This window comes from Zonotrichia leucophrys, chromosome 9 (assembly GCF_028769735.1).
Source record: "Zonotrichia leucophrys gambelii isolate GWCS_2022_RI chromosome 9, RI_Zleu_2.0, whole genome shotgun sequence".
Taxonomy (NCBI): Eukaryota; Metazoa; Chordata; class Aves; order Passeriformes; family Passerellidae; genus Zonotrichia; species Zonotrichia leucophrys.
The window spans coordinates 10,611,275-10,636,586 of record NC_088179.1 but is presented as its reverse complement, the minus strand read 5'-3'; the positions used below and the strand labels follow the sequence as shown (position 1 = coordinate 10,636,586).

Genomic DNA, 25,312 nt, shown 5'->3' with positions numbered 1-25,312 from the left:
AAATATGAAACTATTATATCCAAATACTGAAATCACTGGTTTAATACTTGGGTCCTAGATCTAGTCAATTGTAAATGATATATTAATTACCCTCTATAAATGACAATGCCACAGCATCTCCTATAAGCCATGGAGTACCTGTGGCATAGATACAAAACAGAGAAATCAGAATGAAGAAATAGAAAGTAGCCACAACCTGTTCTATTGCAGTAACTACTATGATGCTGATAAAACACAATTTCAGGATACCCAACCTATTAAACATTGTAATATTTACATGTTGCTCCTGGTAAAACATATTTTATTTTTCTTCTTTCAATCCTTAAAAAGTCTGTTTTCTGTAGTAAAGAAGAAAAGTCCATGTGTCTGACCCAATAAACAGCCATGCCTTATAACAATTACTTCAATGGAACATGCACCTTTATTCTGTTAGGTTTTGTTCTTGGCACATTGCTCCTGCCCCCTCTGGAGCTGTGGCTGACATTTGTGTGTGTGAAGGTTCCCAGCCCAATTCCTGGGGGCTCTTCCATTTCAGGTGGGGCTGTGTCCGCAAGAGCTTCCCAGGGCACGTTACTGTCACGTAGCTGCTTGTGAGAGAAAGGAGAGGCTTAAAATCATCATTTGGCTTACTCACTGCTGCTTATTCTACCCCACAAAATGTGTTTAGACAGCACAGAGGCCTTGTATGAAGGTCACTTGCAGTGCAAGCTGCCCACGCATTTTGAAAGACGCAGTGATAGTTAAACTCACAGAACATCAGAAGTTTTGTCCAGGGTTGCCAGTGCAAGATATCACATGTTTTTCTGTGAAATATCTGAGAAGCTATTTTTGGTATAATATCCAAGGCCTTTCTGCCACTGAAAAAAAAAAAAAAAGAAAAAAAAGAAAAAAAGCAGCTGTAATGCCACGTACATTCCTGGTGTGTAATTCATACAGCTGCTCTGAAATCAACCAAGCTGTGTAAACTGGTGCCAAAAACCTTGTTAGTATGTAAAAATCACCTCAGAAATAAAATCTATTTTCAAGGTAAGTAAAAGAGTCCTTGGGGTTTGAACAGAAATGCGATTTTAGAAAACTTTCAGATGTACTGTAAGGATTAAGCCTGTTTCTCAGGAGATGCTGCCTGCTTTCAGAATGACTCCATAAACAGAATCAAGTGGAAACAATATAAGGAAGAAAAAAAAAAGTAATCTGTTAGATGACAGAACCATCACAAAAAAAATTAGGAAGATACCCTGTGTGATATATTATCTACTCATTGTAAATGATACAAGAACACAGAAACATTAATTTTTCCCACAAATGTTCCACTTTTCTTTCCAGGTGCAGTTGCAGGAGCCTAAGTGCAGTTGTACTCAATGACTCCAATGCAAGTGGTAACAGAAATAGAAAAGCAGAAATCCTGGTGTACCTTGTGTTACACACTGCAGATGTAGCTGGAACTGCTTCCCTCACTGCCTACAGCAAAGCTGTCTCAGAGCACGTGTGGTCCTGGTTGTTCTTATGCAGGCATACACAACACCCTAGCACATTCTAGCAGAGCAAAAGGAGAGATTATTGGGGAAAAATGCATATAAGTGCAGAAATGAAAATGTGCGAGCCTCTTAAAAGTTCTCTTTACATTTCTGCTTACTCTCTGCTCTTGCCAATCTTGCTTGCCCATGAAATAAGGATACCATGAATGGTGAAGTTTTTAATGAAGTTAAAAACAATATATATTAGTTTTTCCTATTGCATATTTATATTTCCAAACACAGTGCTTTATAAAAAAATACAGGAAGAAAATCAAAGCTGATTATCCTGGCCATTCCCTGGCTGTGGATTGTCCCAGCCATTCCCTGGCTCTGTGTTGTGCCAGCCATTCCCTGGCTCTGTGCTATCCCAGGCATTCCCTGGCTCTGGGTTATCCCAGCCTTTCCCTGGCTCTGTGCTATCCCAGCCATTCCCGGGCTCTGGGTTATCCCTGCCATTCCCTAGCTCTGGGTTATCCCAGGCATTCCCTGGCTCGGTGTTATCCCAGCCATTCCTTGGCTCTGGGTTATCCCAGCCATTCCCGGGCTCTGTGCTATCCCAGCCATTCCCGGGCTCTGTGCTATCCCAGCCATTCCCTGGCTCTGCATTGTCCCAGCCATTCCCTGGCCCTGGGTTATCCCAGCCATTCCCTGGCTCTGGCCTATCCCAGCCATTCCCTGGCTCTGCATTGTCCCAGCCATTCCCTGGCTCTGTGCTATCCCAGCCATTCCCGGGCCGTCCCCATGCGCGCTGACAGCGGCCCTGCCCCGGGGCGCCCTCTGGCGGCCGCCGGCCCCGCAGCGCCCGGAGTTTGTGGAGGGCTCGTCCGGAACTCCGGGCAGGGATCGCGGGCGGGACTGGGGCCGGGACGCTGCACGGAACAGCGCTCGCTGCCAAAGCGTCGGGAAAACACACACAGTGCTCACACGTCAGGACTTCTGTTACAGGACGTAAGAATAGCACCTAGTGAACAGTCTAAAATCCTCCAAATACACATTGAAAGCATCTGGATCTCCTGGAGAGCAGGATTTATGCTCAGAACTCCAGTCAGAGAAATGCCATGCTTGGGGTCACAATGCAGATATCTGCTGAGTTCAGCCTGCAAGGATGCACTGCATGGCATGGACACACAGAGCTCCCACACTCCACTTTCCAGTCCTGAGTGGAGAGACTGTTCTATTTCCTCTGTTCAGAAATCCAAATAAGCTACTCGATAATCCCACAGAGAGCAGCATACATAAATTACTCTGGAAATAAAAACATATTATTTGGGCAAATTTTTAATTCCCTAGGTATACTGCTGAAATGAGAGAAAGGGAGCATGGCTTTACTTGTTCTCATAGTTTACTGCATTAAGCCAAAATCATATTTTTATTGGTATGCAACTTAATGCTTTCTAGGATTTCTTTAAATTCCAAAATATCCAAGGCTTTGTGTTAAACTAATGAAAAGTTTACTGCCCTCCATAGTACCTTATCCTGCTTGACTCACACTCTTCAAATGACAGATGAATTCCAAATATACTGACAAATAATTTCCTGGTCTCTCTTCAATCCATTCTCTTCCTTTAGTTATTTTACCCCCTTATTCTCCATTCAGTTGTTCCCCAGTCACAATATCAACTGATTTATCTTCAAACTGAAATACAGCCCAGAACTTTAGCAAGCTTATCTGCTCCCATCTGGCCTTCATATTTAAATTAATGACACGCTCTATTTTCCTGTCTTGCCATTTCCTCCTGTGCTTTCTTTGCCCCGTTCCCTTTTTCTTGTGCTCACTTGAACTCGCTCTCACTAAAGCATCTGTAATGCTTTGGTAGACACAAAACAGGAATAGCAGCACAGCCACATCCTCTGGAACTGCCAGTCGGACACAGAACTTTTCTTGAAATCTTGTCCCACATAGCCTCAAAATAATACAAATCCTGTGAGCAATCTCATTGTGACTGGGATGTGCTCTGCACCAGACATGTCCCACTCTCCATACTACAAGTTTAATCTGCCTCTCTGAAGTCTTTCAGAACATACCTTGTTGTCACAGCAGAATCAAGAGAGCTAAACCCATTTTACAATTCCTCATAAGGTCTCACTGGTGCTTATGTTCTCATTAACTTCTCCACCCAGAAACTGATGGGCTTCATTCTAGGCCTCTACAGCACTCTTGGGTATAAGAATAAAGTTATTTTACTCTTTAAAACATTTCTCTTCCTATTTTCCATGAGCTAAAATATTTTTCACTCCTACCTGAATTCTGCAGCAGCCTTTTTTCAGGCTCTGACAGGGATAGAAAATTTTGAAATATTCAGACCCACAAAAATAAGCTTCCTACATGATAGCTCTGAATTTTTTTGGTTTCCATCCTGATTTCCTGACCCTGCACAGACCAGGAAGCTGGAACAGTTGCCCTCCCAAAGGCCTTTCCAATACATTTTCTCTCTTTTTGCACCAACAGATTGCTCCCCATTCTCCTGCAGCTTCCAGGTTATCCTTCCAATCCCTTACCCATCATTCAGAATGGAGAGGATACCCTTAGCTCCAGTTTTCCAATAATGGCAACTTATTGTTATTCACTCTTTAAAGTTTCAATTCAACATGTACATACTATTTCCCATCATTTCCTGGGGGCTGGGAAGAGCTTCCTAGCAAGCAAGCAAAAGTCACCTCTTTCTCCTCCTGTGTTTCTAACAGTTCCTTGCTGCAAAATCTAAAAAAAATCTCTTTCCTTGTGCTCATGTCTTTTGTCAAAGACATAAAGACTTTTTGTTTGGTGATGAGTTCAGAATAAGGGTTCTCAGTCTGTGGGTGAAGTTTCTAGACACTAAATAATACAAATCATAAAACAAAGCAAAGGTTTCACATTTCCAATACTTAATCCTGGAAGTAGTGTGTAACAGCTAGCCATGGGTTGCAATGGAATTACCTGGATCACTGAGTTTATTATAAAACAAAAGCTTGCAGGATAAACACACCCTTTGTAAGATCTGTTTTTTACTGCAGCCATTCAGTTTGATTCATTTATTGTCTCCAAAAAAATGACAATCCTTATTTACTTGTTGTCTTAAGGAAAGCAGACAGATTGATGATTATGTTAAACCATGAATCAAAGCCAACAGTCTGCTCAGCAAAGATAACTATTTCAATTTGAATGTTTTGGGTTTTAAATTTTTACTGTCTCAAATCTGTGTGAAACTTGAGAAAGTCTGGCAATATCTTCAAGCTCAGAAAGGAAATGATGTACAGGAGCAATGGGACAGGAAGCTGTTTCAGGAAGTCATAGTTACCTCGGCACAAATTGAGGACGTTCCAGAACTCTGGCACCAAACACTACAGTAATCTGAAGTGGGAAAAAATGAAACCAAATACAAGAGACAACAGATTTGTAAAAGCCTGAAATTTCTTTCCAGGTTATGCAGGTACATCTTAAAAAAAAAAAACAATACCAAAACCGGCCTGACAAAAAGTCAGATGTTTTTCCCCTATGTTTTTCTAGAGAAAATATTATTTAACATGAATATTAAGATTCATTTTTGGATCAACTTCCCCACATACATACAGATTTTTATGTAAACAATATGCTATTTATTCAGAGGGAAGTTGGTAAAACAACTGAAAAAGATACTTCAGTCATATGTTTTGGGGAAAATAATGATGGCTCTGACATCACGAGTCCCTGTAGTTCTGCTTCTTATCTTACATAGGTGCAGTGAAACCAACATGAAATTGAAGGCAGTTCCCTTCTACAGGGATGTGGCATTTTTTGACTTATTCCTTTGTGATCCAGTACCAAACCAAGCTGTCCTTCTGTAACTCTCCTACCTAGGGAGGAACTGCCCATCCCGCAGTCACCTGATTATTTCTGCTTCTGTGCCCAACTTGGAACTTGGCCTGTTGACTTTACCACTGTTTTCTTCAGATCACGTATCTAGTTTATCAAATTCCTGTAATAGAATTACTGGTTCACTACAACAGGAATCCTGAATTCAATTTGCTACACTTTTAATGAATTATCAGTGGTACATTCTGAAGCTCCATGTTGTTTCCTAACAAAATAAATGCAGCCATCGAGATTTGTACAGGATTTTTTCCCCTTATTTTTCATGGAAGTTGAAACTGTACTGTCTATAGGCCTATTTTTATGCTGCAGTTTTCCTTCCAAAGTATTTTGTCAGATTAATTAAAAAACTCAACATTGTGTGGATACCTTTCAAAGAGCTTTGAAAATGACACGATTTTAAGATGTTATGATTTTTTTCTTCTTCCCCCCCGCCAATATTCCTGAGGCAACCACATGGGAGGATGGGAGGAAGCTATCACCTTATCTTCCTTCATGTATTTGGCTAGGTGACCCAATATTCTGCAGCTCTCTTTTCCATGCTGTATCTCACTGCAGAATCAGTTTGCTGTCAGTTCTCCTTTGCTTTTTTGCATTCCAAGCATCTCAGTTCTATACAGTTGGTAATTTCCCTAAAATTTCTTATGCAAGTACAAAATGATCTACACAGTCAACTAAAAATGGTCAGGCTGATCTAATTCAAGCTGATATGAAAGAATGCTTCAAATCTTCTCATCCTGGGAATGGTGGGGATAAATATTTTCACTGCGCATCTATAAATGTTGAATGATCAAGCAGGCTACCACACACATATTTGACGTTTTCTTTATTAGAAATTATTTATTTCTAGAAATAATAGTGTGATCTGATATGGCTATTCTAATATATATTTAGTATTTAATTTTTTAAAATAATGTATGTGAAGCTAACAATGAATTAACTGTGAAAATTTATTGAATTTTAAGTTTTCTATGACATTTTCATTCTGAAAGTGCTGGAGAATATTTGATGACTTGTACTAATTGTTCACTCATCCAAAAATATAAGTAGAGCTCTCTTCTCTTGCTCAACACTATCATCAATTAATTTTCCATCATTGCAAAACCAAATCCAAAATCTTGCTCTATCCTCTTGGCTTCATGAAATAATGAAAAGAAACATAATGATATGTTATTTCACTGCCCAAAAAGAACAGAAAACATCTCAAAACAAACATGAATGTTTATAGCTGTATGGTTGTTTTTATAAATTTAGTAAAATGGTAATGTTAGTAGTTCAGGCACTTTTTTAAAAAAAAAAAAGTTCTCTAAAAATCCCAATCACATGAAGAGAGATAAAATCACCGGAATGAAAACCAGGAGATAATGACAGGAAATACCAACGCTTAACAGGAAAACATTTTAGTGGCAGGAGGGTACCAAATATTTAGCAGCAAAGCACAGATCTGGTGAGAAGTATTTATTTGAACTCCCAGTCAGCAAATAAATCAGTATGGATAACTAGAATATTATTCCAGAATATGTATGTATGTATGTATGTATGTATGTATGTATGTATGTATGTATGTATCTATCTATCTATCTATCTATCTATCTATCTATCTATCTATCTATCTATCTATCTATCTATCTATCTATCTATCTATCTATCTATCTATCTATCTCTTTTTCCAGTGTATATATATGTATATTATATATTTGTGGAGAATTAATAGAAAAATAATAGTATGTGAATACTTAGGAGCAGCAAAGCTCTTAACAGGAGGTGAGGAGGTGTAAAAACATCTGATTGTGTGGAACAGCAAGAACTATGGACAGAAATAATATCAGTATGACAATACAACTCACAAACATAGTAATTTATACTTGTAATACTTCTATTTGTGTTAGCATTTTTCTAAAAAGAAAACACCCTTATTTTATAATATAATTTTAATAAAAAGTAGAGGGGAACCCTCCAGTTTTAGAGATACTTTTAGCAGGAGAAAGAAATTACTACATCTTAGAAAAGAATGGCAAATGTGGCTTTCAATACTTCCTATAGGGAAGGAAACCTCTGAACCACCAATAAGACTTTTCAAGAAAAAGCAGGCAGGTCTTATTTATAACCTACTGAATTATTTGTAACCTACTAAAACCACAGAATAACAGTGGAAAACTGCTTGCTAACAATAATTTAATTACCTAAATCATTGCACCCACGTAACATAAAACAGATGTTTCATTGTGACATCATATTAATATCAAATGCTGCAGAAAAACCTTACACTACAAGCAATGAGTAAAAACGAAAAAGCTAGAAGCCTTCTCACCAGCATATATTCACATCTCAAATCTACTTTTATAAGGTAAATTAAAAAAAAGAGGTCAACAAAAAGAGTATAGAAGACTACTCCTTTGAAAGCTCAAATTTATAAAATTTTAATTTTGCTATGAATTAAAATGCAGTACAACTTTTTGCTTCAACTAATGGAGCAATTAGGAACATCTGCAAAACTCCAGCATATTTAAAGTCTGTCTGAGCCTGCGCCAAGTTCAACAGGCAGTCCATTTTCTGTTGGTTCAGGCCATATTCATTCCCCTCCTAGTCAAAACAAGCAGTTATAACTGGAATTAAAGATTGGTTTTGTCATGGACTGTGAGTGCTGATTGAAACTTTTTCCATGCCTTGTGTATATATATCCAGTCCCTTGAGCTGAGAATGTGAAGCCTTTCCATCCATGCAACACTAACAGGGCTCACAGCCCTAGCCAGCAGCCTAAGGTGGTGTTATTATTTCTATCAAGTTCACTTGAAACTGACCAGTTGCAAAAGTTATAATAGCAAATCAGAAACACAAATGTAACAAACACAAACCTAAACATAAAAGTGCAGGCCACATGAACTCAGCAGGGCTAAAAATCTCCCAGTTGTGCTGTAGGATGTGTTAGATTTTAATAAGCAAAGCATAGAGAATGTGTTGGTCTTATCTGAGACTCTGAGTGAGGATACACTCCAATTTATTCTTGACAAGAGATAAATGGTTGTACCCTCCCCCTACCCCCATACCTCTTTCCCAAGATTCATATCCTTCTTGGGAAAGCAGATCTCCTCCACCTCTGTGCAAATAATCACAGAATCACCCAGGCTGGATAAGACCTTCAAGATCATCCAGTCCAACACTACCATAATCATCCCTAAATCATTCTCCAAGTGTCACATCCAGACACCTCTTGAACACTTCCAGAGAAAGTGACTCCAGCACCTCCCTGGAGAACTTACTCAAATAAGATGATGATTACATAAGACAGTGATTCAATAAGATTATGTCAACCAAAGCTGTTGATGAGAAAAACAAAACTTTATTTCAAAATGACACTTTTCAAGGTCATAATAAAAATGGGATAATTATGAAGTCACATTGTAAATATTTTTTTAATGCCTGTACAGAATGAGAATACAAAAGCAGTTTATTTTTAAAAAAGTCAAGATCTCACCAATCTGAGGTGGTTTGTGCTATTAGGTCTTGGGCTACAAAAGAGACTGCAGGTGCAGTTACGAAATTCTCCATTTCCAGACTAGGCATAGCTCACCTCACCCATCCCAGCAGTTACTGAATAAAGATGTCTCTGGATCAGTATTTTCAGAAGACTGTCTTCTCTGTGAACCATGATCAACTGCATCTTGTAACATGACCACCTCTTAAGTTAATCCATTACTGGGGACCAAAATTATAAGATGCAGAGCAATAACTACCTGGGACACAGTTCCATGGAACTTTGGGAAAATGCATCATTATTTCAGATGTTCTCAGTGACCAGCCTGTCTCTGAGGTTAATTTAGTGGTGTCCCCACTGCCCTTTTTTTCCTGGCTGTCTGCTCCTGGAGTAATTTTGCACTTGTATAGACCCAGTCACCTGTTGCATTAGCAGTTGTGTCAAATTAGATTGGGAATTCAAATCTGGATGGCTCACAACATGGCCATAGAAACAAATGTGCTGGCACAGAGCATTATGAGTTGTCAGCCATAAGAACATTGCTTTCTGGCCTATATTTGTTGCTAAAATCTCTGTCATTGTCTTACAATGAAACTATGAATGCTGCTGGGCTTTTTCATATATTTAGGTTTATTGTCCCATCTTTTTGGTTTTTTCATTATTCATACATTAATTTATATTAATTAATTCATAGGAAGAAGTATGTTAGCCAAAGCAATCCCATCTTTCATGAAATTTATTGCAGATCAATATTGCCACCCAACATTTGTAATTATTATTATCCTCCTGAGATGCTATAATTTCTCTAGGTTTTAAATTATGAAATTCATTCCTAATGGAGATTTTCCACCACCTGAAAATGACCTACAATTGTGAAAGAAAAAAAAGAAGAAAGGCAGATGAAATTAATATCAAGCACCAGGAGATAAGTGTTTTACCAGATTCAGGGTTGGGGCTACATAAATATTACTACAGTCCCAAAAGAAAGTTTTCCTAAAAGATCAGACCACAGTTACATTACCAGCAGCTTCCAGGGACAATCAACATCCCCTAATGCACTGGCAACAAGTGTAAAATGTTTTAACAACTCCTGCATGCAAATCATTCATAGAAATAAACACACACTTCACACACAAGATATCTCAACAGGCAAGACTAGAAAGATTCTGGTCTTGTTTCTCATTTCTTCATAGGATCACAATGTATCAGGTGTCAAGTTATGTGGTTAAGTAGATATACCCATCCAACTGCTCAGGCATTCAAAATTGGCAGCTTAGAAGTTAAACTGGGACTTTAACATTTTGTAAAAATCAAAACTAATAGGATGGTTCAAAGCTCAGCATTTAAGAATTCTGAAAACTCTGGCAAAAGCTTTCCAGGAGTAATGTTCAACTCACATTTTCAGAGACAGAAAAACAAAAGAAAATCTGCATTACAAAGCATGCAACCGAGACAAAAAATTAACGTGAATAGTAAACTAGATAGCAATGAAATGATGGAGTATAAGTGGTCCTAACTACCAGCAATTTTCCCAGAGTTGTCTTAAAACATTACATAAGTGCTTGAACAATGTGTCACCTTTTAACATTGACTTTCTTTCTGTTGCTGTCACAGCTGGGCCTACCCAAGAGGAAAGTCATCATCATTCACACAAGTTGCTCACAAAGAGCACGCTCCAAGCCACAAGTAAAATTCACTTGCTGTTTTAGACAAGGTTAAAAAACCCATCTAATCCAGTGTTACTAATATTAATCTGGTTTATTCCCTTGCATTTAATTGAGAAAAGTCAGGACTTTACACTGCCATATCTATAGGTGGGTTCCTGACATGAGTGATAAAACTGACAAATGAGAATATTAGTGAGGTGAATATTTATAAACACATTCACATACATGTATGTATTAAAAACCATACTCCATAGATCTTTATTTTTTCTACTGGCATGCCAAAAAGGAAAATTAAAAGCAAGCCTTGAGTTAACTGTCAATACTTCCATATACTGACTGAAAAAAATTGAGTTATTTTTACAAATCTTAGCTCTGACAACAGTGGTATATATCTCTCAACATAAAATTTAACTTTAGATCTCTCTGGTATTTCACCGCTAAAATGGAGATTTTAAAGTTGAGCATTAAGTATTTGTAACTCCCAATGAGTTGTATTCAGTTTAATTTTCAAATTAAAACTCCTATTCCAGACTATCTTCTAAGGCAGGGTTCTGTTGATATCTCATATACAGCAGTAAATAAGTTAGAATAAATGCTTAACATTTTTATCTGAATGTCAAATATAACCAGATAAAATTTATCATTTTGATGGTTATTGTGGCTAATATATCACTATATGGGGTAATCATAATGGCTAAATCACATATCTGATTGCATACATATAAAATAGCTTTGATTAACACTCAGAGATATCCACAGTACTCTGCAAAACAACCTTTTGTAGGAATAAAAGGAAAAAGTCCTACTCAGTTACATAAATTCATTTTATTTTACAATAAAGTCTCTAGTCCTTTGCAGTGAAACAGCTGCATCTTTGAAGGCAAAAAAGCCCATATTCATCCAAACTGCATTCTAGAATTTAATATATGAAAAATAAATATACCATTGAAGCCTTTGATACAGTGGAATTAACATTTCTGCAAGGAAGATGCACAATATAGACTGCCATGTTGTTAACATAACCTCATTTCATACACCAGTGGTAATGAGGGTTCAATGCAAAAGGATTATAAAGCCCTTGCCGTTCTGTTTCACAGATGATGTTGCTACCTGGGAAGGCTTTAGAACTCGAATGTTTGCAGCCCAGCACAGGGATAATAGGACACTCAATGCCCTACTGTACTTCCTAAAGCTCTTTTCATCTCTAGCAGTGTAGGGAGAAGCAGCACACAAGGCTACTTCCATTCTTATTTGTGGAAAACATGAGGTGAGAATAAGGTCAAAACAAAACTGATACACCAGTAGAGAAAGAAAAGACATCTCTAACATGTTCCTCACCTTGGATATCCTTCAACACGGACACATGAATGCAGTATATATGAGAAAAACCCCATTGTTAAAGGAGAAAAGAAACATGGTTAATAGGCTTTCTCTTGGCCTTTTCCTGTTACTGTTGGAAGTGACATTTCTTTAAAAAACAAATAAACAAACCAATTTCTCAGAATGAAAATGCCAAAGGTAACTGAAAAACAAAATAGCTACCTGTCGCCGGAATCACTTACCAAAACTGATTAATGACTGTTGCTTTTAAACTTTTGAACTTGCATACCTAACAATGTTCTACTTATAGATTAAATCTATAAGTCTATACAGAAAATTAACTATACATAATTTTATAAATTTGATTCTTTAAAAAGCAGAGCTCTACTGTACTGGAGATTACAGTGTATTGGGATCTGTAATAAAATACATTAATCAACACTTTTTAGTCTGGGATGTACAATACAACAAAACAAAGTGCATACAGATAGAAAATACTCAAAATCTGCACTGCTGTAAGCAAGACAAACTTTTCACAGTAAGTATTCTATATATTTTTTGTTATTTTGGGTATATGAATGAATTTATCTATAATGTAAGCTTAAATATATGTGAGTGCCCAAGAACATACTTATTCTAAACACTAGAGTGGGCATATGTGTATTTAGACTCTTGAAAAAGGGTTTTATCTTTACAGAATCTAACAAACTTTAAAATGGAATATAAGCCAATACTCTGCAAATTAAATACCCTTGTCTATTACAGCAGATGTTTTAATATGGGTATAAAAATGTACCTTCTTGCAGTATTGTTGTACAATTCCAAATTATTGTTTTCTAAATTCCAAGGCATTTTAATAGGAATTTCAAAAAACTAAAGAAATACATACTTCCATAACATTGCCTCCTCTTAATTGCTGTACCAGGAATCACACTGCCATGGAACTCTGCCAAAATGGAAAGATCAGGCCAACATGTGGAGGCACAGGAAAAGTAAAATATTCAAGTAATTTTATTGAACACCACTGTGATTTTTTTGAAACATTATTCTTCGATTTACAGTGGAACAAACTGTCAATAGCACCAACCCATTAAAAAACTGCTTTATGTACAAATACCTAGGGCAAATTGCAGTTACCTTGGTAATTTGTTAGCATGTGGTTATTTCAAATAAAAATATTGCATAGATTTTATAATACTATACTATTTGCATAGATTAAAAGATGAAGAATGGAAAGTGTTATGAGTGCATCCTGGTTACCATGGACACATTCCATTCTCAATGTTATTTGGAGGTGCAAGTGGTAAAGGAATTCACTACCACACTGCTTATTCCATAGGCATTTTCTTCTTTAATAAAGAGAGAAGAAGAAAGGATGAGCAAACCTAAATCTAAACAGCAGGAACCAAACAAAGCTTCAGGTAAAAAGTAATTGCAATTTTTTAACCAATAAAACAACTTAAATATTTAAGTGAAAATTAGCAAAAATTAAACTATTTAGGAAGTATCTATTGTCAAAATGAATCTGAACTGTAGATTACCAGAAGCATAGAACTCTTTACATTGTATGAGAAAATAATATTTGAAATTTGTCACATGGTGAGCCACCTTCCTCAGGATGTGGGTCTTAATCTCATTCAGAAGCTGTAGAAGTAGACAAGTCTCACACATCAGACTCATACTGTATACTGGGAAACCTCTGGGGAAGCTGAGACAGACAGGGTGAATTGTGAAACCCTGTACAAAGGCAAATATGAGAAACTTTCTCCTTCCCCAGTACACTTTATTAGGATTTCAAACTTCTTCAGATTCAGCTTTTTGCTTTGCTTAAAACCAGTAGCTCAAAACACAGTTTCTCAGATTACAGGCTATATGGAGGTTAACTTTTCCCTTAAATTATTCTCTTTTAAACAGTTAAACATTTGTTGGAGAAGGAAGGTGATTACAGAATCTAGAAAATAACATTGTTGAGATTCAGGAGATCTAGATTCAAACATTTTCCTCTGTCCAAGGTGAATGGCCTAAATCCCCAGTCTTTGTTTTTAGCCTTGGATTTGTTACTACAGTCCAAGATCTCATTCCACTGTACAGTGAAGGAGCCATTGTGTTTTCTAGAGAGAAAATGTCACATTCTCAGTCTTAGAGACTTTACCTCTACTAAATCCCTTTACCCAGATTATTTTATCACACATTATATTACTTCCCCATCATATTAAAAAAAAACCAAAAACCCAAAGAACAACCTGTGCCTTGGTTGGGTTTTGTAGATTAAAGAAGACCAGAAAATTTTGATTTCAGAATTAGAGTATTCAAAGGCTTTTGTCACTCATTTTATAATTTTATCTTTTTTTTCTCTTGCACAGTGTTGTTGCATTTTTACTACAATTGCAAAAGAATCTATTGGTTATAAAACAATTAACTTCCATGTATTTTGGTTAAAAAATTGCCCATTTCACCCTCACTTAAATCTTTACAAAATAAAAGTGGAATAAATATCAACATTACTGAAATATCTTAAAGGAGATAACTATAAATTAGACAGTTCTAAAATTTTTACTTATGAAAAGGCACCCTCTCACCATAGTTTTTTCTACTTCTACTCTAACATAGTTGCATCTAATTGAGAAGCTGATACCACAGTAGAGGGGTTTTTTTACTTTACAGTGAAGTTTTTCACATAGTTGCATTAACATCCACACTGCAGCTTTGACTGCATAAGAAATAAAGAAAATTTTGAGTTGGACAACAGAAATCGTTAGGTTTAGACAAAGCTATGCTCATTCTGCAAGTGAATGAAGCTGAGGCTTCTAGGTCACTTTAAAAAATGCAAAACAGGTACCTTAAAATTTTATTAAATTTTCACCAAGAAGAGGCAAACATGTCTTGTGTCTAAACTATGAAAGAGCTAGCACTGACAATGGACAGGTAGTTGCAAAAGAACTAAAATCAAATGTTTCATAGCTTTCGAAGGGGCTGGAGTGAGGCTGTCCTTAGGCATGGACACTGACCCAGCTCAAGGCAATGCCATTTAGATCCCTGTGGGATAAGCTGCTGTGGAATGATAACACACATGGGCAATTGTTTCATGAGAGCCTACAATGGCATATTGTGATTAACTTAAAAGCAAGAATGCAGATCTTGTGCAACTGAAGAATCTGTTAAGTCTCCTTTTTTCCTTCCTGCCTCCAAGACCAGTTAGACCCTTGGTAATGAAAATATATGACTGGCCAAAGCAGATTATTTTGAGAGTTCTGATTTGGTTAATATGCAAGAATGTGAACACTAGCAAATGCAGCCTGGAAGAAGGGGCTGGTTTCAGGACTGGTGCTGGTATGTAGCTCAAAATTACTGGCAAGCTTTGACCTGAAAAAGAAAGTAAAATGAACTATCAAGAGGTTGGTTAACGAAGTCCTAATTTATTTGGCGTTCTCAGAAGTCTTTGAAGGACAACTTTTCACGAATAAACACAAAAAATTAAACACATCTGGGTGCAATAGTGCAAGAGTCCACCAAACTGAAGACTCTGGTGCTGGTGCCACACACTGGTGCCATTCCACATTTCGGGGATGAACAATATGAAACCAAAGAGGTACTAGTTGCTGCCTGTTATGTCTGTGAAATCATATGCTTTTTGTTCTTTTGGCAATTTATTAAGCCTTACCAAATTTAAGGCTTACAAGGTTCCTGCTTCATTTCACAACTGACACAAAACCTCGACATCTGCATTTGCTATAATATAGGAAATCATACAAATTACTATTTTGTCTGTACTGATAGGATTACATCTCTACAAGGTAAAAGTTTCCTTCTGAAGTGCACTCCACTCATGAGAAGAAAAAAGTAGGTTTGGCATTAACTAGACATGGTCCATGTTTCAGTCTTTCTCAGAGATGTCCACTTCATCTATGCCAGAGTCCAAAGTGTAAAAGCTAATACCCAGCTGTGCTAAAGGAACTGTTCTACAAGAAATAACCATACACATCGTTGAGTAGAAATTCTGGACAACAGTGTGTACCTGAAAGTTTGTACAGATTCTTCTCAGGACCACATTAGTCATCATGGAAACCCACATACTTCCCTTCTCTTATGTCTGCTTTGGTTTTGGAGAAAAAGAAGTTTTAATAGCAAGGAAAGCTAAAAAGATTAGTTTGCTTTAGTTAGCAAACAAAATACACCAGTGACTGTAGCAGAGTTCAGAGATAATGACACACAGAAAAAAGATAACTTCCTGGTGTCAAGGCAAACTCTTTTGTGCGGTGCTTTTAACAAATATTTCAAGTGCATGAAGAGAAATGTCTCAATTCCAAAATTTCACATATAGCAACTTAGAAGTTGATAATTTTTCCTTCACTTCACTCACGCTTGGAAACATCAACCCACTTAAACCAAGGGATTAGCTTTGCGTGTGTGTATGCATGACTACCGAAGGCTCCCACTTAGAGCATCTGAAAAATGTTTTAGTAAAATTCAGGAGGAAGATATAATAAAAAACTTGGAAATTATAATTGTCTTTTCCTTTGGGGAATGCAGTACTTATATTTGAGCACAAAATTTGTTGTCTTGCCATGGTCTCTTCCATTTCTCTCAGTTTCATACTGGGTTAAGTCCTATTTTAGTATCTTTCTTCCTTGGTTTTCCCAGAGCTTGTGGGTGGGAGAGAGAATAAATAAAAAGTGAAGAAAGTTAAGGGAAAAAAAAAAAGTAGATAAAGCTGTTTATCACAGCTGCTTACAGCAAAAGTGCTTTGGAAGCTAAGGTCTACCTTTGTATAGAATTATGCACACAGATCAGAGAAACAATACAAGAGTGAGAGACAATGCAGAAGGGAGGGGATGTGCTGAAGGGAAAGCAAAACTATCAGAGGGAATAAAATATTACTCTAGAGGATCAGAGTCTTCACTTATGAGCATGATACTTGCCATTTATTAATGTGATTAAACAGGCAGACCCAGAGAGATTATGCTACTACTTAACAGAACAAAGCATGTAAGCTAAGTGCAAGACATAACATTCCTTTCTAGATGGATAAGACACTGACAGGTTTAATTTAAAAATTTCTTTAAGTTTTGTCCTCCTTAATTCAGTTTCAAGGTCTCCCCTCACAATTTCAGGTCTAGACAATGCTTGGAATTGTTTTTTTTGTGTTTGAGTTTCTTTCCTCTTTATTAGAGTAAAAAACTCCAAACAACAGAACAGGGCAGGTAGACTTTTGCTATCTGTATAAAATGTCCTGAAGTACAGCAGTGTTACAGTGCAAAGTAATTTTTAGGGAATCTGCACCTCTTTTAGCAGGGTCTGCACGTATAACTGGCAATCCTTTTTATTACAGACGAAGTCTTAGTTAAATCATCCCACTGCTCCCTTCTTGGATACTTCTTATCTTCCTGATTTGCATATAGCTGCCACTTGTTTAATATCTGCTGAAAACTGTTTTCCTATATTCATACGTGGGCAGCTCACTTTCAGCACTGACATCTCCTACTCTAAATTTTGAGGAACATCTATTGCACTGGCCCCTAAATCTCACCACATTTTTAAAGAACAAACTAAGACTACCAATATGTTTTTCAAAGTTCCCTTGCTGCCTATTTACAGCTTTAATTCCACCTCAAATCAGAAGACAGGAACACTAAAGAATCTATCACATGGTGCAGGCATTCTCATGTACTTGGCTCCTACGCATGACTCCAGGTTTTAGAAAAAGCTGTGTTAACAAGTGTGCCCTTTCTCTCCATCAGTTATCAGCCCAGTACTACAGGCAGCATGTGCTACCTGTTGGTTGACTTTGTTTCCTGTTTCTTCAAACACTAGGATTTTTTCAGTCCAATTTTAACTACTCATTTTACATGAAACTTAATACTGATTACCTCTAGGTTTCAGTCTCATTATAAACTGCACAGGAGGAAACAACTGTACAACTCAGCTGTAGCACCAGCTTAGCAGAAACTGAAATCTCTCATTATCATTTGCCATGATAATTTGATATGCACATGTATTAAAACATACATTACATTTTCTGTCACAAGTATCTGCTTGCTTTTTTGATGCTTTCCAGCTACACAGCTTCTCTTGCTTGCAATCCCCATCTGCTGTCATTCCTTTCACTCTATTGTTCACTGTCATCCTATTAGGTTATTTAGAACTCTGGCTTCAGACACTCTCCCAGGTTTCTGTGCCTACAGTATAATTTTGAATTTTTCAACAAATTATTTATATCCTTTTACTGTGCACTATTGCTCATTCTTCCAGTTCTCACCCTTCTCCAGACAATTTGTGTAATTCAGGCTTCAGCCAACAAATGACATGTACACTGGTTGTACCCAATGCACAATTTTAATCTAATTTCGTGAAGTCCATCCAAAAGCTGTAGGCACTTTTACTTTGGTTTTATTTAGGCTTATTTCAGTTTAACACAAACTGATTTAGTTTACAGCAAATCAAAATCAAGCAAATCTTTAGAATAAAAATCCATAGAGCAGTTTAGACCACCAACTTTGTTTAAAAATTTTTTCTAGGTTACACTGGTGCATCTTTAGATATGACATTTCACAGTCTATCTCACATTGAGATAAAAATTCTGAACCTTTTCTAGCTTTGCCTTCTACCCTTCTTCTTTCCCTTGAACACTTTGCTGAGTGCATTTAATTACTTTTGATAAATGAAAAAAGTATAAATATGGCTAGTCAAGTAAACATATCTGATGGTTCTTCATCATGAATGCTACTGCGTATATGGAAAATGAAATAATGTAAACAGTTCTTGGTTAATAAAGTGACAGAAAAAAGAAATAATTATTTTTCTGTCACTTGAAGCAGGATAAAGGAAAACAAAACAGGCAAGAACACAAACTTACCTTTGGTAACATGAAAGTAGAATTACTCCTGAGGTATCCCAAGACAGAGAACAAGATTGATAAGGATTTACTACCTAAGTATAAAAATATCACTAAATCTTTTTTTCTAAAGAACAAGCACTGGCAATAAGGAACATGTGAACATGACTGTGGTACAGCAAGAAATGTTTCCATTATTAAGCAGAAAGTAGTTGTGATTGCTTACCTTGAGAAACAATTCACTTCATGACCTGAAAATCATCCTTGTCAGGCAGGACTAGATCAAGTATGATACTTTTAAAGAAAGCCACAAATATTAAAACCATGCATAAAATGGAGATTAAACATTTAAATTCTGTGAGATCCTGCTGTCTGAATATTAAAGACTAGTTATAAGTAGACAAAACCCAGCTGAGACAAAAAGTAAAGAACACATCTCTAGGCTACCAGTGATATAGTAAAACCAGACTAATGGCAAATTAACTGTGATTACTTTATCACCTTTAACATACCTTAATTAAAACTGATATGCGAATATTCCAATGCATCTTTAAATAACAGCTCAACCACTACAGAAAAAGGATTTCATAAGCCCACACGACAGCACTGCATTACCATAGGCTCACTAAGAACTCAACTTCACAAGTAATAATCACTCCATATAAGTTGTATATCTAATTTCATATCAATAAATGAATGTTTCACAGGATTAAGCATTTAGTAATGTTTGTGGGGAAAAACCCCCTAAAACAGTCACCCTCCAAAAAGAGAATTGAGCCTTCTGGGAAGGTAAAACCCCACCACTTACACTGCTGTACGTAATGCCTTCTCTAGAGAAATCTTGCTCCATAATAATAATAATGAAAGCCCTGAAGTTCCAGCATTGCCAGTGCAACACATCACCAATTGCATTTCAGTTGTTAAAAGCCCAAATTTTCCTATGTCAGTTCTTGTGGCTGCATTACATTTTCAATATTGCAGCATGACCAAAGAATTCCCAAATCTTCCCCAAACCTTATGGATAAGATCTGGCAAGTGCATACACCCAGAGATGGCACATCACAGACATGAGAGGTACCATCAGGCATCCAAACTGCTAAACTGACTTATTTTAGCTTTGGACTGGAACACCTGACAACAACATTCATGTTTTTCCAGTTCATCATTATTTCCCCAGAGAAACTGTCTCCATTTTCTCTGAGCAGCTCTGTTTACTTTGATGTCTGAATTAAAGACAGCAAAAAAAGCAAAGGTGATTTCCCTATGTATTTTAGGCTTAACGAACATTCTCCTGATAATAAATGATTAATACTGTGTGATAGAATTACCATGAAAATGTTTGATTCTTTTGGAAATACACCTTTTCAACATAGGAGAGTATTTCCTGAACTGGGACAAAATGGCTGCTGTCTCCTGGTCTCAACAAAATATACTTGAAATATTTCTACTTTACAACAACAACAACAACAATTTCCTATTTTATGCAGTTGAAGTGCTCCATACAAACAGCTTATAATAAAATATAATTTTTTAAACTCCCTCTTGAGAAATTTCTGTGCTCTTTTTGTTTGCTAAGAACACAAATCTCTGTTTGAAAGTCAAAGAAGAGACTTGGATAGAATCCGACTAGGTAGTAACTGGTATGGCATCCCTCAGGTTTCAAAGGCAAATAAAATAGTAGAATTTTGAAAAAGGTTCATCTCCTACAGATACTTACTTAAAATAAGACTTATCTTTCCAAAATTTGTTTTGTGTATCATGAAATTAATTTCAGCTCAATTACTATTAGAACATCTGTTAATTTCCCCCCCGCCCCAATCCATCTGGCTTAAGCACTTCAAATGGCATCTGCTGTCAATCAAATAGGTTACATATCAAATGTCATCATAAAGACTTGAAAACAAGCCCAAGATATAATAGTTAACTGTAAAATACCAAACTGAGGAGCTATCCTTGCAGGTTTAATAAATCATGAAGGTTCTCACAACTGAAAGTCAGCCAGACCACCCTAAGGATCATTTATTAATGTCTCTTAAAATGGAAATTTTATTGAAAATTATAAATTGTTGGAGTGTTTTGTTTTGTTTAATTTTTGTTTGGAATATGTTGTTGGTGGTGTGGTGGTGACTTTTTGTTTGGGTTTTTGTAGTATAGGACTTACAGAGATCAGTAGAGAATTGGGTTGTTTATTGTAAAAGGATTTTTTTAAAAAAAGGTTCTTAAAGATTTAAGTGCTATAGGTTCAGAATTTTTGCTAACAACTAAAAGTCAGAAAAAACCTTTATTTTAAAAGTTGAAACAACTAATTATAGGATCTTTTAAGCAAATACTATAGTACTCAGTATCCAAAATAATGTGCTGTGCTCAGAATGTATTGATTTAATCAGAAACTGATTGAAGAAAGAGAGGCGAACACTAAACAATGGGAGCAATGAGGGGTAAAGAACAAGAACATTCATGAGAACTGTTTGCCCAGTTACTTACACTGTTTGTTCATCTACATGTCCTGTGTGTGCCTTTGAGAGAACCCAGTTGCTGATCTCTGGCCAAACACACAATTCTGCAGTTGCATATTTGACAGAGTCCTGGCTGTTACACGAGCAGATCACGTGTGGAATATTGCACTGTGAATGTACCAAGCTGGTCTTTTGTGGGTAAGTAGCTGAACATTTTACTAACATGACAAAATCTTCTGATTAGTGTAGCATTCATTAAATGGCGACAGATGCTAGTATTAATTACATGTTGAGCAGATCATTTTCCTATTACATTTCTTTTGTTACCAGCCTCATCATTCCAGTTATCAGCCTGCCCTATAAGCAGATTAAGCACCAGACTTTTTTTTTTTTTTTGAGGTTGGGGGATGTGTGTCTATATTCCTTGTTTGACCAAAATGAGTGACTGATCTTTCCTATACTACCCCACCATCTGGATTCCTCTCTTGCACTTTTCAAAACCTGTACTTATCATCTGTTAGACAATTTATTAGAAATGTTAATTTGGAAGGTTATTTGTGTGGCTCTCTCAAGCCAGCTGACATTTAATGTTGGAAGCCATAAGAGAAATCACTTGCCTTGTACAAACAGATAATACCTATTGTTTTTTGTGATAAACATTGCCAAATTATAACTAGCATATCAAATATTAATTTGGCATTTCAAGATTGAAAAACATGTACAGTAAAAGGTATATGTGAAACAAATTGCTATCCCTCGTGTCAGTCTTGAACAAAAAGATTCCCATTCTATGTAATAGTATGTGCACTCAAACAAAACAAAAACTATTCACCATTTCCATGAGTACTAGTAGGATTCCTAGAACACATTTTATGGCCAAGAATGATTTGTAATTTATCACGTTTATTCTGACATGTACACCAACTTTTCCTTCATAACAACTCAGAGCAGTCCTGGAGAGGAAAAAAGGAAACAAACAAACAAAAAAAAAAATTGAAAAGTACAAATGGCAAAGTCATTAATCTGGAAATAATTTCTGCCATAAACCAAAAGGTTATAAATTGAAAGTTGACAGAGGAGAAAGACATTGGAATAATAACTAATCGAAGGATGATCAAGAGTCATTAAAGTGATTTTGGTAGAGAAAGTTAAATACAAACCTAAAATTTAAATCACCCAGGTTTTTTCAGAAGACATGGGGAAGTAACAATGCTTTGCCATATGATACTTATTAGGCCTATTATGATCAAGAACAAAATTATTAATTGGAATAAGTGCAATGAGAAAATGAGAGTGACCAAGAAGCAGAGAGTCTGTTTCACAAGTAGAGACTGATAAAACAAAACAAGCCCTATCCAGAGTGCATATTTATTAAATATATACAATATATCTCATATATATTCACACATACATATACAGCTGCACTTCTAACCATCAGAGAAGTGATGATCTGGAGCAGTTGTTCTTTGTGAAGTAGCAGAGGAAGAAAAGCTTCACTGCCTTTGAAACACATCAAATCCCATTTATGCTGTGAAGATCTATTATGTAGCTGGATGAAACAGCAGGCACTGGGACTGGATGACCTGAAGTTGTCCCTTTCAGTCTTATATTTCTGCAGTGGAACTGGCAGATGCCCACACAGGGGAAATATGTGGAAAAGTTTCTGTGCATTTGTAAAATTATGATTGCTGACTTAAAATAGCTACTTGAAAAAAATGATTTTCGCTGATGGCTCAGAAGATCTCTCCTTCCACACAACTCAGCTGGGTGAATTGCCTTCTGTGAATGCTCATTTCTGCAACTAAGTTCCTTGCCCTAACACTTTCTTAAGATCTTCTGTATTTGTACAGGATTTCTGGTTCTGTGACATTTTGACTTTATATTCAGCTGATACCTGGAAATCCTGGCCATGACCACAGGTCCACAAGCTTTGGAGCATTATAAGATATGCCCAGTAAATCGATAACTTCATCCTGGAGGAGCTGAATTTACTGCTCATGTAAAGCCCAAGTAGACTGTTCAAAGAAGGGCAACACTGGACAGTGTTATTATGGGAGCTTTCATACAAATCCACTGTGCAGCCACCAACTCCCCTTTTTGCTTTTAAAGAAAATAACAACAGACAGTGCTGAAACCACTCACTTCCAAGAACAGGGCTGTTCCAAGTGGCAGGTTTCAGCATTCATGTAGCCCTGTGCTGGGCTGGAGCCTTAGACTGTGAGGCCTTTCAGGCAAAGACTGTTATTTATTAGGAAACTGCAAAGGAGCTCACTGGGAACGTGAGCCAACAATGAGGCCTCCTCCATGCTAACCCAGGATGGCTAAATATATTTTACATGAGACACAGCTTGGAACATCTGTGATGCACATACCTTCAACTGCTATTTTTGACACAGGTCTCTTTGCAGGAGATTCCATAGCCTGGAGAAAGGTTAACTAGCATCCAGGAGTTTTACATGTACAGAAGTTAAAACTGGAGACACTTCTTACATGAAGGTTTTTTGAGGAGTGAGGAATTAAAATTTGAGTGAATTGGAAAGTTTTGCTGGAATCAGATGCATTAGCTTCACAAAATATAGTGATATATTCAAATACATACATTCACTGCACAATTCTCAAATGATCTTATTGACATAAAATCAAATCTGAATTTTTTAAACAGTCCAAAGCAGTTATTTTTCAATGACACCAGCTTCCTGGTAATGCTTTGTACAATGAGCATTTGCAGAACAATTTGAACTTACTTACACTGACAGTTATGAAGCTTTTTTTGCATGGTTTATGTTAACTGATTTTGGTTCGTTTTCAGGATATATTTGGGCAGCTGAAAACAAACCCAATAATAGATACCTGAAATGTGGACAGGAAATAGATACAAGAACCAAAAACCTGAAGACAGTAATAATAACAAAAACCATCTTATTGTTATTATCCAAGTGCAAAAATGAATAGCAAAGACCCCACAACACTCAGTCACATTCAACAGACAAAGAGAGCACTGGTAGGATTCCTATGGCGTCAGTGGGACAGGCCCACTACAAAATTTCAGCTACTCAAAACCACATATTTCCCAGTTATTGTGCAGCAGTTCTTCCCTGAAAGAACATATGTTCACTATTTTGGTTTACTTTATGAAAACAAACTGAAAACTTCCTCCTAGTTTAAAAATATATTGTGGTTTTTTTCTGGTTCTGGTGAGACATTTAAAGAACCTCCTCAGAAAAGTTTTTGAAACTTCACATTTTCTAAATCATTATGTCCAGCTTGAGACAAGTATTTGTGTTTCTCTCTCTAACAAATATAAAGTAAGTAAACTAAGTAAAAAAGTCTCAAAATGAAACAAAGATTATAGTATATTTGTATTTTTATTTAATAATCTTATAAACTCATAATAAATTTGTTAAATTTCATTTGTTTACTGTCCAACATTTCTCATTGATAATTCTATTAGATTACTCTGAAAAATACTCATATTGCACATTTTGCAGGATATTTTAAAACAAAGGTTCAAAAAACTCTTCCAAGATATTTATCATTGCTTATTTCCCTGTTTGAAAAATCAGTTATCTACACTGGTGGAAGGCAGGACATCTGACATCTCCAGGTACAATGTGGAAAATATACACAGCCTTTCCATTCCCAGATGTTAATTTCATGTCCTTGGAATGACATGTTATTGTTTACCCCTTTGCATTAAGTATGATTACCCCGAAAGTGCAACTAAACTTTTCTTTAGAAGTAATACTTAAGGATTTGTCGTTTATTTGCGTTAAATGTCGTGCCACATTTATTTGTGAGAGTAAACTTATGGATGTGCATATACTACTTCGCAAGGCTTCCAACTCACATTTCTCTGTCCTCCTTTCCTCCGGTTCCTCAAGCAGGGCCTCATCGCACAGGCTGGGAAAGCCCAGGTAGAAGGAACTCCCACCTCCTGAGGCTCCCCACATAGTTTCGCCATGTCTGGAAATACCCTTTCGGTAGCCGGCCCTCTCGCAGCCGGGCCTTCCCGGCCCTCAGGAGGCCAGGCCAGCCCACTTACTGGTGGCGCCTCCCGGCTAGCTTCCTGGCGGCGTTAACGGGGCCCCTCGTTCTGCAGGGGCACGGAGGGGCTCCTTTCCAGAGGACAAGCCCTGGCTAAAGCCGGTGCCGCCTCAGGCTGCCGGTTTGCCTGCCTTCCTTCCTTCCAGGGCGGCGGAGAGAGCGGCAGCCCCGCGCG

The 25,312-nt window shown here is 36.9% G+C and overlaps 1 long non-coding RNA gene across 1 annotated transcript; it reads right to left on the bottom strand.

The window, feature by feature from the left end:
• Nucleotides 1-449: 449 nt before the first annotated feature.
• LOC135451496 (uncharacterized) lies at nucleotides 450-25,308 on the bottom strand. The gene is made up of 3 exons (XR_010441346.1): nucleotides 24,941-25,308; nucleotides 751-857; nucleotides 450-584 (listed from the first exon to the last, which is right to left on the bottom strand). It is a non-coding gene; the product is annotated as an uncharacterized LOC135451496 (long non-coding RNA).
• Between the last annotated feature and the right edge of the window lie 4 nt (nucleotides 25,309-25,312).